This window comes from Scylla paramamosain, chromosome 19, assembly GCF_035594125.1.
Source record: "Scylla paramamosain isolate STU-SP2022 chromosome 19, ASM3559412v1, whole genome shotgun sequence".
Lineage (NCBI taxonomy): Eukaryota > Metazoa > Arthropoda > Malacostraca > Decapoda > Portunidae > Scylla > Scylla paramamosain.
This window is the reverse complement of record NC_087169.1, coordinates 16668642-16681141: the sequence shown is the minus strand read 5'-3', so window position 1 is coordinate 16681141 and position 12500 is coordinate 16668642. Positions and strand designations below refer to the sequence as shown.

The window sequence follows — 12500 nt, the reverse complement described above, 5'->3', positions numbered from 1 at the left end:
TCAAATGGTTAATCAAAAAGAGCAGAAAAATAGAACCACAAGAAAAAAACAACAACTTTACTCCATCTTAAATACGAAACTAAAATCATACTCCATTTTATCAAGTTCAAGTTAACTAAAGAAGGGAAAATATATTAACGAGAAACTGAAAAAAAAAAAAAACTTCACTGGATCTTCTCTTCGAATCTAAACATACTCTTCATTTCATTAAGTTCCAGAAGTTATAGAAGACAAACAGTTAGTGAAAAGAGAAAATATTAATACAGAGAAGCTAAAAAGACTTGTATTCTATCTCGTCTTATTCTATCAGTGTTCTCTATGGAAATTTTGCTTTGAACTTCCACTGCACCATTGTATTAACCTGTCAGAGTGTTAATTGAATATCAGGTGAGGCAGAGTATCGTTTTGCCGCCATTAAACCATCTGAGTGTGAAATTATCGTACTTTTCTCCTCCGGGTTTTGGTTTCCTTCTGTTTTCCAGCTGCAAGGTTGAAACTTTTAGATGATGTTGTTTATGTTATTTTTTTCTTTTTCCTTTTTTTCTCTTTTCAATTAACCAGGTAATGTTTGTTAGTATTTGCCTCTCTCTCTCTCTCTCTCTCTCTCTCTCTCTCTCTCTCTCTCTCTCTCTCTCTCTCTCTCTCTCTCTCTCTCTCTCTCTCTCTCTCTCTCTCTCTCTCTCTCTCTCTCTCTCTCTTAGGTATATTCGTCTCATTATCGCTGTTTCCATTTCATTTTCTCTCAGCAAGGTGCAAAATTTCGCTCGGTATTAAGTTGTTAGGTTATTACTGGTATTTTTATTCACTTGTACATAATACGAGTGGAAAATTATCGTACCTTTTCTCGTCTGTGTTTTGGCTTCCTTCAATTTTCCTACCGCAAGACTGAGAAATCCAGGTGACGTTGTTATTATTAGTGTTATTATTATCATTGTGTTGAAACTGAGCAGGTAAAGTTCATTAGCATTTGCCTGTCTAATCCTCATCCTTGCTTCCTTATCAACGTTTTCATTTTATCTTATCGTAGCATAATGTAAAATTCCACGTATTATTAAGTTATTATTGGTATTCCTATTCAGTCAGTAAACTATTCATATTTTTCTTCCCACGTGTACTGATTCCCTCCTACATATTCTCCTTTAATTCAGTTTCCCTGCAGCAGGTTCTAAGATTTCAGGTGATATGTTGGTAATGTTTGTCTTTCACCAGTGCAAGGTTTCAATTATTTTTATCTAAACATATTACATTGACAATCTTCCCCTTGTTTTCATTTAATTTAATTTTTCAATTTCCACACAGCAAGGTCTAGAATTTCAGGCAATATGAGGTTGTCACTGGTATGAATATTTAACAGGTAAGGTCTATATTAGCACTGTCTTCTCCCTACAGGTAATATTGACTTCTATTTTTTGTTGTTAATTTTCAGGTGATATGAAGTTACTATTATTACTTTTTTTTTTTTTTGTTCCCTCAGCCAGTAAGCTCTCAATTAGTATTTTCTCCTTACAGATAAACTGGGCTTCATTTTTATGTTTTCTTTAAGTTTTGGGCTTCATTTTTTTTTCTTTAAGTTTTCTTTGAGCAAGATGTAAATTTTCAGACTACATATATGAAGTTATCTTTACATTGTTTACCCTTCCCCAGGTAAACTCAATTAGTTTTCTCCTTGAAGGTAAATTCGTTTTCGTCTTTACATTTTCAGTTTTTCTTCAGCAAGACTAAAATTTTCGGATGATATAACGCATTATTGTTACCGTTCCTCCCTCGCCAGGTAAACACTCAATAAATATTTTTCTCCCTACAGGAAGACTAACTATGAATTTCAGATATGAAGTCATTATTATTCTCACTGTTTCTTCCTCAACAGGTAAAATTTCAATTAGTATTTTTTTCTCTTTCCAGGTAAACTGGCTGTGAATCTTCTTTATCCACGCACGTGAGTATCATTGCATTTCCCTGACAATGATATTTTCCCCTGTTTTTCCCCTTGGATGCGCAGATTACAGGTGAAAGGTTACAGGTGGAAGGGTTAGGTGGAGGTGTTCAGTTTCATCTCCTCTGTCCACCCTATGATTTGGTGTCCATTTACTGAATTATCTTCACTTAATGTTATTTTCTTTGCCTTCCTGAAAGTTATCATTAGCTCTGGATGTCCTCGTGTGTGTGTGTGTGTGTGTGTGTGTGTGTGTGTGTGTGTGTGTGTGTGTGTGTGTGTGTGTGCTTGGTGAGTCAGGTGAGGACAGGAAAGGTGTGCTGTGTTTTTAATTAGTCCCTGCGCAGGTGGTAGGAAGACGTGTGTGTGTACGTGTGTGTACGTGTGTGTGTGTGTGTGTGTGTGTGTGTGTGTGTGTGTGTGTGTGTGTGTGTGTGTGTGTGTGTGTGTGTGCGTGTGTATGTGTGTGTGTGTGTGTGTGTAATACAGAAGACTCGTGTAGATATATTTAGAACTTTCATTTAAACATCATTAATTTTTTTCACATTTTACCTCATTCAGAGAGAGAGAGAGAGAGAGAGAGAGAGAGAGAGAGAGAGAGAGAGAGAGAGAGAGAGAGAATATCGTAGACACAACTCAATGCTCAAGTCACAAGTGGTTGAACCGAGGAGAACCAAGGGTCATAGACATAAAGGATTCGACACTCTCAAGGAGGATCCAGTTCTCTTTACAGCCCCTCAGCAGGAACGAGACCGATTAGCCACACCTCCTTATAACACCACTTAGGGGCGATTGGGTCCCGTTAATCTTATGTTCCTTGGGATTGGCAAGTGTCTGGGTGGTGAAATAATCGCATTATTATTATTATTATTTTTTTTTTTTCATTTTGTCTATTTTTTATTCGTTTATTAACTTTTTTTTTTGTGGGGGTGTTTTTTTAGTCTATGGGTTTTAAGTTTTCTTTTCAAGTTTTATTTATTTATTTTTCATTATTCTTACTATTAGTGTTTGTTTTTTTTTTTTTCATTGTTCGTATGTCTTTGTTTGGCTGGTTGGCTGGCTGGGTGGCTGGCTGACTGGATGGATGGATGTATGGCTCTCTCTCTCTCTCTCTCTCTCTCTCTCTCTCTCTCTCTCTCTCTCTCTCTCTCTCTCTCTCTCTCTCTCTCTCTCTCTCTCTCTCTCTCTCCCAGTTCCCACACGTTTCTTTAATTCACTCCCACATTTATACATTCACTAGCCTTCCTTCCTTCCTTCCTTCCTTCCGCAGTTCATTTACCTCCCAGCTTTATTCCTCTTTCTTGTCCCTCGCAGACTTTCTATCCTTACATTTATTTATTCTATTTGTTTACACTTACACGCTTTTCCGTTTGGTTATCACGAGAGAGTCTTTTTCTTCTTCTTCTTCATCTTTTTCTCTCGTGGTTGTCGCTGATAATTGTTGTTTACGGTGACTTCCAGCCTTCCTTTGGCGACTAATTGCTGGAAGATATTACTGTGCTTACCTGAGCTCACCTGTACTCTCTCTCTCTCTCTCTCTCTCTCTCTCTCTCTCTCTCTCTCTCTCTCTCTCTCTCTCTCTCTCTCTCTCTCTCTCTCTCTCTCTCTCTCTCTCTGGCAGCTTTCTCTTGTTTTGTTGTGTTTATATTTTGTTCTCTGAATGTTTGGGTCTTTTCTCTCTCTCTCTCTCTCTCTCTCTCTCTCTCTCTCTCTCTCTCTCTCTCTCTCTGTTTTTATCTTGTTTTTGAGTGTTTCCCTAGTTTATATTGCTGTTTGTAATGTTTTTTTTTGTTTGTTTGTTTTCTCTTGGTTTTGTCTGGTTTGTGTGTGTGTGTGTGTGTGTGTGTGTGTGTGTGTGTGTGTGTGTGTGTGTGTGTGTGTTTTGTTGTGTTTTGGATTTTGTTTTCGTTCGTTCTTTCTTGTTTTTTTATTGCTTTGTTTTGTGTTCGTGGGTTGTTTCGGCTTGTTTACACTGCCATTCGTAATGTTGCTTGTTTTCTACGAGTTTTTTTTTCTTTTTCTCTCTTTGATAACTGTTTTGTTGCGTGTTTTCTTTGTTTATATGTTGTTTTCGTGATTTTTTTATCGTTTTTTCGTAGTTTTCTCATCTGAAGGGTTTATTTATTTATTTATTTTATTTATTTTTTGTGGGGAATAATGGACACAAAATCTCTCTCTCTCTCTCTCTCTCTCTCTCTCTCTCTCTCTCTCTCTCTCTCTCTCTCTCTCTCTCTCTCTCTCTCTCTCTCTCTCTCTCTCTCTCTCTCTCTCTCTCTCTCTCTCTCTCTCTCTCTCTCTCTCTCTCTCAGGTGAGGACAAGCTACTTGGGATCAATTAAGAGCAGTGAGGCAGGTGAGGAGAAGAGAAGGTCAAGGGTTGCTCCTCTCTCTCTCTCTCTCTCTCTCTCTCTCTCTCTCTCTCTCTCTCTCTCTCTCTCTCTGGTCTTTCTTTTGTCTTCTGTGTTTCTTTTCTCCTTTTCCTCTCATCCTCTGGCTTTATTTTCCCTTTCCTTTATTTATTTTTTAATTTCTTTTTCTTTTTCCTTTTTCTTTTTCCCTCATTTTTCCTTCCCAACTTCCTTTTTCTAATTGTTTTATCTTCCCTACATCCTTTTCTTCCTTTCATCCAGTTTTCCCCTCCTTTTTTTTTATCAGTTTTTCCTTACCTTCCCCTCTTTTCCTCTTTCTTTCTTCCTCCTGTCTTTTTTTATCCTAACTCTTCATTTTATCTCTATTCTTTCTTTATTCCTATTCTTTTCCTCGTTACTCATTTTTTTCCTTCCCTTTCTTTCCTCTCTCTCTTTAGTTTCCCTTTGTTTCCCTCCACCTGTCCTTCAAATTATCATTTTCCTCCATTTTCCTCCCCAGCCCTACTTAAGACACTTTTCCTTCACATTTCCTTCACTGTTCCTCCTACAAACGCCATTTTTCCTTCACTTTTCCTCCCCACCCATTCTTCAGACACCCTTTTTCCTTCAGTTTTCTTCCCATTCTCCTTCAAACAACATTTTTCCTCCCCATCCTCCTTCAGACACTTTTCCTCTACTTTTCCTTCTCTTTTTCTCTCCATCCCTCCTTCAGATACTTTTTCCTCCACCTCTCCTCCCCAAGCTTCCTTCATATACTGCTTTTTCCTCCTCTTTTTTCCTCTTTTCCTCATTTTTACCTCCGTCATGCCTCATTGCCTCCCCTGTCTGCCTGTCTGTCTCTCCATTACCCTCTCCTCCCCTCATAATCTCCCCTCTCCCCTCTTACAGCCAGTGAACCTATATTTTCTCTCCCTGCCCCTCTCCTCCTCCTCCTCATTCCTCTCCTTCTACTCTCTCTCTTGTTCAGTACTCTTCCTTCTCCTCCTCCTCCTCCTCCTCCTCCTCTTCCTTAATTCTTTTGTCTCCCCCCTCCTCTCCTGAGTACCTTCCCCTATCCTTCAGCTGTGCCAAACCCCCCTTAACCCCCCTGGCTTTCTCTCCTCCCCCCTCCTCTTCCTCTCTCCACTCTCCCCCCAAAAAAACAAGAGTGACCTTGGTTAATCTCCCCCTTAACTCCCCACCCCCCATTGACTCCTGGGTTATGCTCGGTCAGTTCTCTCTCTCTCTCTCTCTCTCTCTCTCTCTCTCTCTCTCTCTCTCTCTCTCTCTCTCTCTCTCTCTCTCTCTCTCTCTCTCTCTCTCTCTCTCTCTCTCTCTCTCTCTCTCTCTCTCTCTCTCTCTCTCTCTCTCTCTCTCTCTCTCTCTCTCTCTCTCTCTCTCTCTCTCTGGCTATGAAGTTAGAAGTTGCAACTGGTTCTTGTGTGTGTGTGTGTGTGTGTGTGTGTGTGTGTGTGTGTGTGTGTGCATATCACATAAACAAGTTGATTATGGTTATTGAGATCCAATTGTGTGTGTGTGTGTGTGTGTGTGTGTGTGTGTGTGTGTGTGTGTGTGTGTGTGTGTGTGTGTGTAAAAAGGTTCATAATACATATATTTGTTTTAAAATTATGAAATCCTAATTCAGTCTTCATTCTTAATCCTTTAATCTCCTAATTTAATCCTTTTCTTCTTCTTCACTTTCCTTATTCTTCTTATCATTATTTATTAGCATTTTCTTATTTTCTTATTTCTTGTTAATATTTTCTGTTTTCTTATCAGTATTTCCTCTTTTATCAATTTTATCTCGTTTTCATTATCTCTTCTTTCATTACTATTAACATTCCCTTTTTTTTATCAATCTTTGGTCTTTTTATCAATCTTACCACTTTCTTATTATAATTATCCTCTTTCTGATTGCTATTATTCCTTTCTTATCATTATTTTCCCTTTATGTCACTATTTTCCTCCTTTCTTATCAGTTTTCCTCGTTTCTATCACCTTTCCTCCCTTTATTTTCCCTTTTTTATTACAGTGCCCCTTTTTTTTACATTATTTTTCCCCTCATTGTTTTCCTCCTTTCCTGTCAGTCTTCCTTATCTTCCATCGCTTTGTTGTTTCCTTATTATAACTTTTCCTTTTTTTATTACTTCTCTCCCTCACTTTTCCTCCTATCTTATCAATCTCCCTTATTTCCCACCGCTTTATCGTCTCTTTATTACAATTTCCCCTTTTAATTAGAAATCCTTTTTTATTTTCATTAGTTCCCTCCCCTCTTTTATTATTCTTCCTTATTTTCTGTAACTTTATCTTCTCTTCATTACAATTTCCTCTTTTTTTATTACAATTACCTTTTTTTTCATTGGTTCTCCCCCTCACCACCGTCCCTGCATCTGCCAACCCCAGACCAGGTCACCGTGGCGCCTCCTGCCCAGCTAAGGCATTGCACGCTCCAAGCACCGCCATCCTTGTCTAATTCCTCCCCCCCCCACCACCGCTGCTCCTCCTCAGTCTCTTCCAAATACTTGTTCTCTCCCTCTTCTTACTCCTTTATTTTTAGTGGTGATTTGCGTCTGCTTCGTGGGGTTTGGGTTAGGTTAGGTCAGGTTAGTGACTTACGTGTTTTTTTTATTTTTTTTTTCTTTATTTGTTTATTTTTTTGAGTGGGGTTATTTTTGTATTTTTGTATTTTTTTTTGTGTGTGTGATTTTTTTGTGTTTTTACTTTGCTTTTTTTTAGTGGTTTGTTTGGGTGTTTGTTTCTTGTTTGTTCGTTTGTTTGTTTGTTTGTTTGTTTGTTTGTTTGTTGTTGTTGTTGTTGGTGTTGGTGTTAGTGGTGGTGGTGGCGGTGGTGTTTTTGTTGTTGTTGTTGTTATTTGTTGTTGTTGCTGGTGGTGGTGGCGTTTTTGTTGTTGTTGTTACTGTTGCTGCTGTTGTTGTTGTTGATGTTCATTATTATCTGCATCATACTCCTCCTCCTCCTCCGACGACGACGACGACGACGACCTTATTATATATAGGAAATATATAGACAAGCTGGAGAGAGTGCAAAGAAAAGTTACCAAGATGATGCCACGAGAGCGTAACAATGATCGGTGGACGTTATCGCAGTAATTTATCGCGATAACGACATCGGGTTATCTGTTATCCAATAATTATTTTTCCCATATTATCGATTCATCGGTATCGCCGCTACCTTTGGTTCCAAACTAGTGATAATCGATCATTTTAGTTTGCAACATGACCATGTTGAAGTTTTAAAGTTTCAAAATTAAGTGTAGCTATTTTACTTAAAACAGTACTTTTCATTAGTGAAGAGAAAGGGTAAACATTGAATCTGGAGTCTTTTCTCTGATTTTTCAAAGTTTTCTAAGATAAAGATAAAAATAGAGATTTGAATTTATCTTTTTTTTTCTTTTTAAAATATCACTATCGTTATTGCTAGTATTGAAATTTTGGATTTATCGATTTGTCGGTCACCGGTTATCGGGCGGTGAAATTATCGCCAGCTATCGATTATTGATTACCGCCGATAAGGTTATCGTTATCGGTTTACAGGTTATTGTGGTATCTTTTTTCGTTATCGCGCCCACCTGTGGTGACAAACCATGCGAGGAGCGTGTGAGGGAACTCAACTTGTTCATTGTAGAGAAGCGTAGGATGCGAGGGGATTTCAGAGAGCTTCAAAATGTTTCGCGGCTTTAATAACGTTAACATTAACAAATCTGTTATTACTGACCGAACTAGCAACACTCGTAATGATGGTTATAAGATTACAGGCAAGCGATTTAGAGCAGACGAAGCTCAACACTTTTTCTTTAACAGAATAATTTATATTTGGAACTCTCTCCCGGCACAGGCAGGAAATAGCAATACGGTAAAAACGTTGAAGCACAGGTTAGACAGGCACCTCGCATCAACCCCTCGTATAACGCATTTCGCTCCTGGATATTTTTTTTTCTCTCTTTTTCCTTTTATATTGTATTAGATAGTGCAACTTGTTTCTCTTTCCACCTTTCCTATCACACTCTGTGACGCTTTCTCCCTCTGTGCTGCATGGTGTTCCTTCCCTGACCCTTGCTGTCCATTTACCTCTTATTCATAGAACCTGTAGCAGCAGTGTAATCACACAGACAGCCTCGTTAGGCCCAGTAGAGCTGCTGCTGTTTGTTCTTTCCTTTGTATTCCTTTGTATTCCTCCTCCTCTTCCTCCTCCTCTTCCTCCTTATCCTCATCCTCCTCCTCATTATTATTATTATTATTACAGTAAAATCCCTCTTATCCGGCATCAACGGGACCGCCGACATGCCGCATACTTGAATATTGCCGGATACTTGAATAGAAGTGAAATTATGTCCACAATCACCACCCTACACTCACGCATCTTACCATAACAAAGATCAGCTGATCTTAATCAGCAGCTGATCTGATCAGCTGCTTAAGTGTAAGCACAACACGCTTCCTCTTTTCTACAACTTTAGGCATGATGAAGGCGTCAGGCGATAAACAGTGCACACGCGGGACTGAGTCACTGAGTAAACACAGTGCAGTGGGCTGCGGATGGCGCGAAGCAGTGCGCTCTGGTGGCGAGGGGACAAAGTATGCCTCGCGCGGGAATTTTAATCGATTTTATGAGTACACATTGATTTTTTATTGATTTTAAGGCTCGGGGAAAAATGTGCCGGATACTTGAAGCTGCCGGATACTCGAATGCCGGATAAGAGGGATTTTACTGTATTATTATTATTATTATTTTTATTATTATTATTATTATTATTATTATTATTATTATTATTATTATCATAATCATCATCATCATCATTTTTCTGCTTTCTTTTTTTCCTTTTCTGGTTTCCTTTCCTTTCATGTTACTATTTTCATTTAAATTGTTGTTATTATTATTTTCCTTATTCTTGTTCTTGTTCTTGTTCTTGTTTTCTTCTCCTTTTTCTTCTTTTTCTTCTTCTTCTTCTTCTTCTTCTTCTTCTTCTTCTTCTTCTTCTTCTTCTTCTTCTTCTTCTTCTTCTTCTTCTTCTTCTTCTTCTTCTTCTTCTTCTTCTTCTTCTTCTTCTTCTTCTTCTTCTTCTTCTTCTTCTTCTTCTTCTTCTTCTTCTTCTTCTTCTTCTTTCTCATTACTACCAATCTTTTCATCTAACTTTACAACTTCTTCATTTTCCTCACCATTGACTTATTGTGGTTATTTATTTGCCATTATTTTTCGTCTTCTTGTTCTTCTTGTTTTTCCTTTCTTTCCTCTTGTTCATTATTATATATTTCCTTTGTTCTTGTCTTTTTCTTTTATTTTACTTTTCTCTTTCTTCGTGTTTCTTTTCATTCCTTGTGCATATTCCTCCTCCTCCTCCTCCTCCTCCTCCTCCTCCTCCTCCTCCTCCTCCTCCTCCTCCTCCTCCTCCTCTTCCTCCTCCTCCTCGGCCTTTCCTGTGTCGCAGATCACAGAACCTCAAATAAGAAGGTAAAGCAACTAAACATCTAAGGAGGAGGAGGAGGAGGAGGAGGAAGAGAAAAAAGAAGAAGAGGAGGAGGAGAAGATTAAAAACCATGATATATTGTTATTTTGACGTTACTCTCTCTCTCTCTCTCTCTCTCTCTCTCTCTCTCTCTCTCTCTCTCTCTCTCTCTCTCTCTCTCTCTCTCTCTCTCTGATGTACAGTCTATTCTTCTCCTTACTTTCCGCCTATAAATTTATATTCACTCTCAGTAATCGAGTTAAGATTCATTATGTCTATTTGTTATCCATCGTTTTTCAATTTAAACTTCATTATGTAAGTTATATTAAGTTATTTGAGTTCTATATATGTTTAGGTTTCATTAGTGCTGCTACTGCTACTACTACTACTACTACTACTACTACTACTACTACTACTACTACTACTACTACTACTACTACTACTACTACTACTACTACTACTACTTCGATTTATACTCTCGTCCATAACTTTATAAACGAGACATTGATATATATGAGTGGGCCATTATTCTCACCTCCTCCTCCTCCTCCTCCTCCTTCTCCTCCTCCTCCTCCTCCTCCTCCTCTCCTCCTCCTTCTTCCTTGTTGTTGTTATTGTTATTGTTGTTGTTGTTATTGCGTTTGTTATTATTCATCATCTTCATAATCATAACCATCATCATCTTCCACCATCATCATCTTCCTTCTTCTTCTTCTTCTTCTTCTTCTTCTTCTTCTTCTTCTTCTTCTTCTTCTTCTTCTTCTTCTTCTTTCAACCTGTAAATAAAACTTCCACTCCCTCATTCCTTGCCTCCCTCGCCCCCTCCCCCATCCCTCCCTCCCTCCCTCTCTCTCTCTCTCTCTCTCTCTCTCTCTCTCTCTCTCTCTCTCTCTCTCTCTCTCTCTCTCTCTCTCTCTCTCTCTCTCTCGCACACGCACACAACCAGTTTTAGCGTGTAGGACAAGACCACAAGTTTCTTTGGCACCTCCTTACACACACACACACACACACACACACACACACACACACACACACACACACACACACACACACACACACACACACACACACACACACACACACACACACACACACACACACACGTAGTAATCGCCTTACGGACCATTACAGAGAGAGAGAGAGAGAGAGAGAGAGAGAGAGAGAGAGAGAGAGAGAGAGAGAGAGAGAGAGAGAGAGTTATTGGTGTGAGTTTCGGAAGGAAGAGATAAATAGAACAATGACAAAATAGAGGAGAGATATGGCAGTAATTGGAAGAAGAAGAAGAAGAAGAAGAAGAAGAAGAAGAAGAAGAAGAAGAAGAAGAAGAAAAAAAAGAAAAAGAAGAAGAAGAAGAAGAAGAAGAAGAAGAAGAAACAACAACAACAACAACAACAACAACACAGGAGAACAAATACACAAAACACTTTCTTTTATAACAAAACAAAACAAAACAAAACAAATCTGAATTTCTACTAGTAAAGAAGATAACTTGGAGAGAGAGAGAGAGAGAGAGAGAGAGAGAGAGAGAGAGAGAGAGAGAGAGAGAGAGAGAGAGAGAGAGAGAGAGAGAGAGAGAGAGAGAGAGACCTTACTCCTACATGAAAATTAGCAAAGGGAGGCTATAAAAGGGAGAAAAAGTAGACAAATGCTGCATAGGGGATGAAGAGAGGAGGTATGGGAATATTAAGGAGGGGGAGGAGGAGGAGGAGGAGGAGGGATTAACGGAAGGAGGGATGCTGGGAGGTTTCTCAAGGGAGGTAAAGCGTTAGGTAAAGTAAGGGAGAGGGAAGGAGGGAGAGAGGGAAGATTATTAAAGGGTAGTGACTCTATGGGAGAGAGAGAGAGAGAGAGAGAGAGAGAGAGAGAGAGAGAGAGAGAGAGAGAGAGAGAGAGAGAGAGAGAGAGAGAGAGAGAGAGAGAGAGAGAGAACAGGGGGAGATAGAAAACGAAGAAAGAAAAAAAAATAAGGGGAAGGATTAAAGAGCAAAACAGAGGTAGGAGATTAAAGAGGCAGGGAGGAGACTACTGAGGGAGGATAAGGGACATAATGGCGAGGGATGACAGGGCAGGGTGTCAAGGGAGATTAATGGGTAAAAGAGAGGGTAATGGATAAGGGAGATAGGGAAGAGGAGATAAGGGAGAATAAGGGCGAATAGAAGGCCAGTGGATGAAGAAGGAAGTTTGTAGATAAGGAAGGATAAATGAAGGGAGAGAAGATAAGGGAGGTTAATGGAGGAGAAGGGAGGTTAAGTAGATGAGGAAAGGATAAATGGAAGAGAAATAAGAGTATTGATGTAGAGGGGTTAAAGATTTTCTCTCTCTCTTTCTCTCTCTCTCTCTCTCTCTCTCTCTCTCTCTCTCTCTCTCTCTCTCTCTCTCTCTCTCTCTCTCTCTCTCTCTCTCTCTCTCTCTCATCTACTATTTTAGTTGTTTTCTTCTTCTCTTCTTCCATTTTTCTTTTTTCAGATTGTATTTTTTCTATTTTTTCTCTTATTTCCTTTTTTATTTTACTTTTTCGACATTTTTCTCTTTTTTTCCTGGGAAGTTATGTTCTCTCTCTCTCTCTCTCTCTCTCTCTCTCTCTCTCTCTCTCTCTCTCTCTCTCTCTCTCTCTCTCTCTCTCTCTCTCTCTCTCTCTCTCTCTCTCTCTCTCTCTCTCTCTCTCTCTCTCTCTCTAAGTTAGGACGTACATCAGATTTACATGCTGTGAAAAAAAAAGAAAAAAGAAGAAAAAATACCTGCTCGTCTTCAAAGCT

General features: G+C 39.1%; 1 long non-coding RNA gene across 1 annotated transcript in view; it reads left to right on the top strand.

Moving 5' to 3' along the window:
- Nucleotides 1-12500, top strand: part of LOC135109764 (uncharacterized) — a 140213-nt gene that overhangs the window by 84729 nt on the left and 42984 nt on the right. The window contains exon 3 of the long non-coding RNA XR_010272894.1: nucleotides 1903-1936. This is a non-coding gene — a long non-coding RNA (uncharacterized LOC135109764). The remainder of the gene's footprint in view (nucleotides 1-1902; nucleotides 1937-12500) is intronic.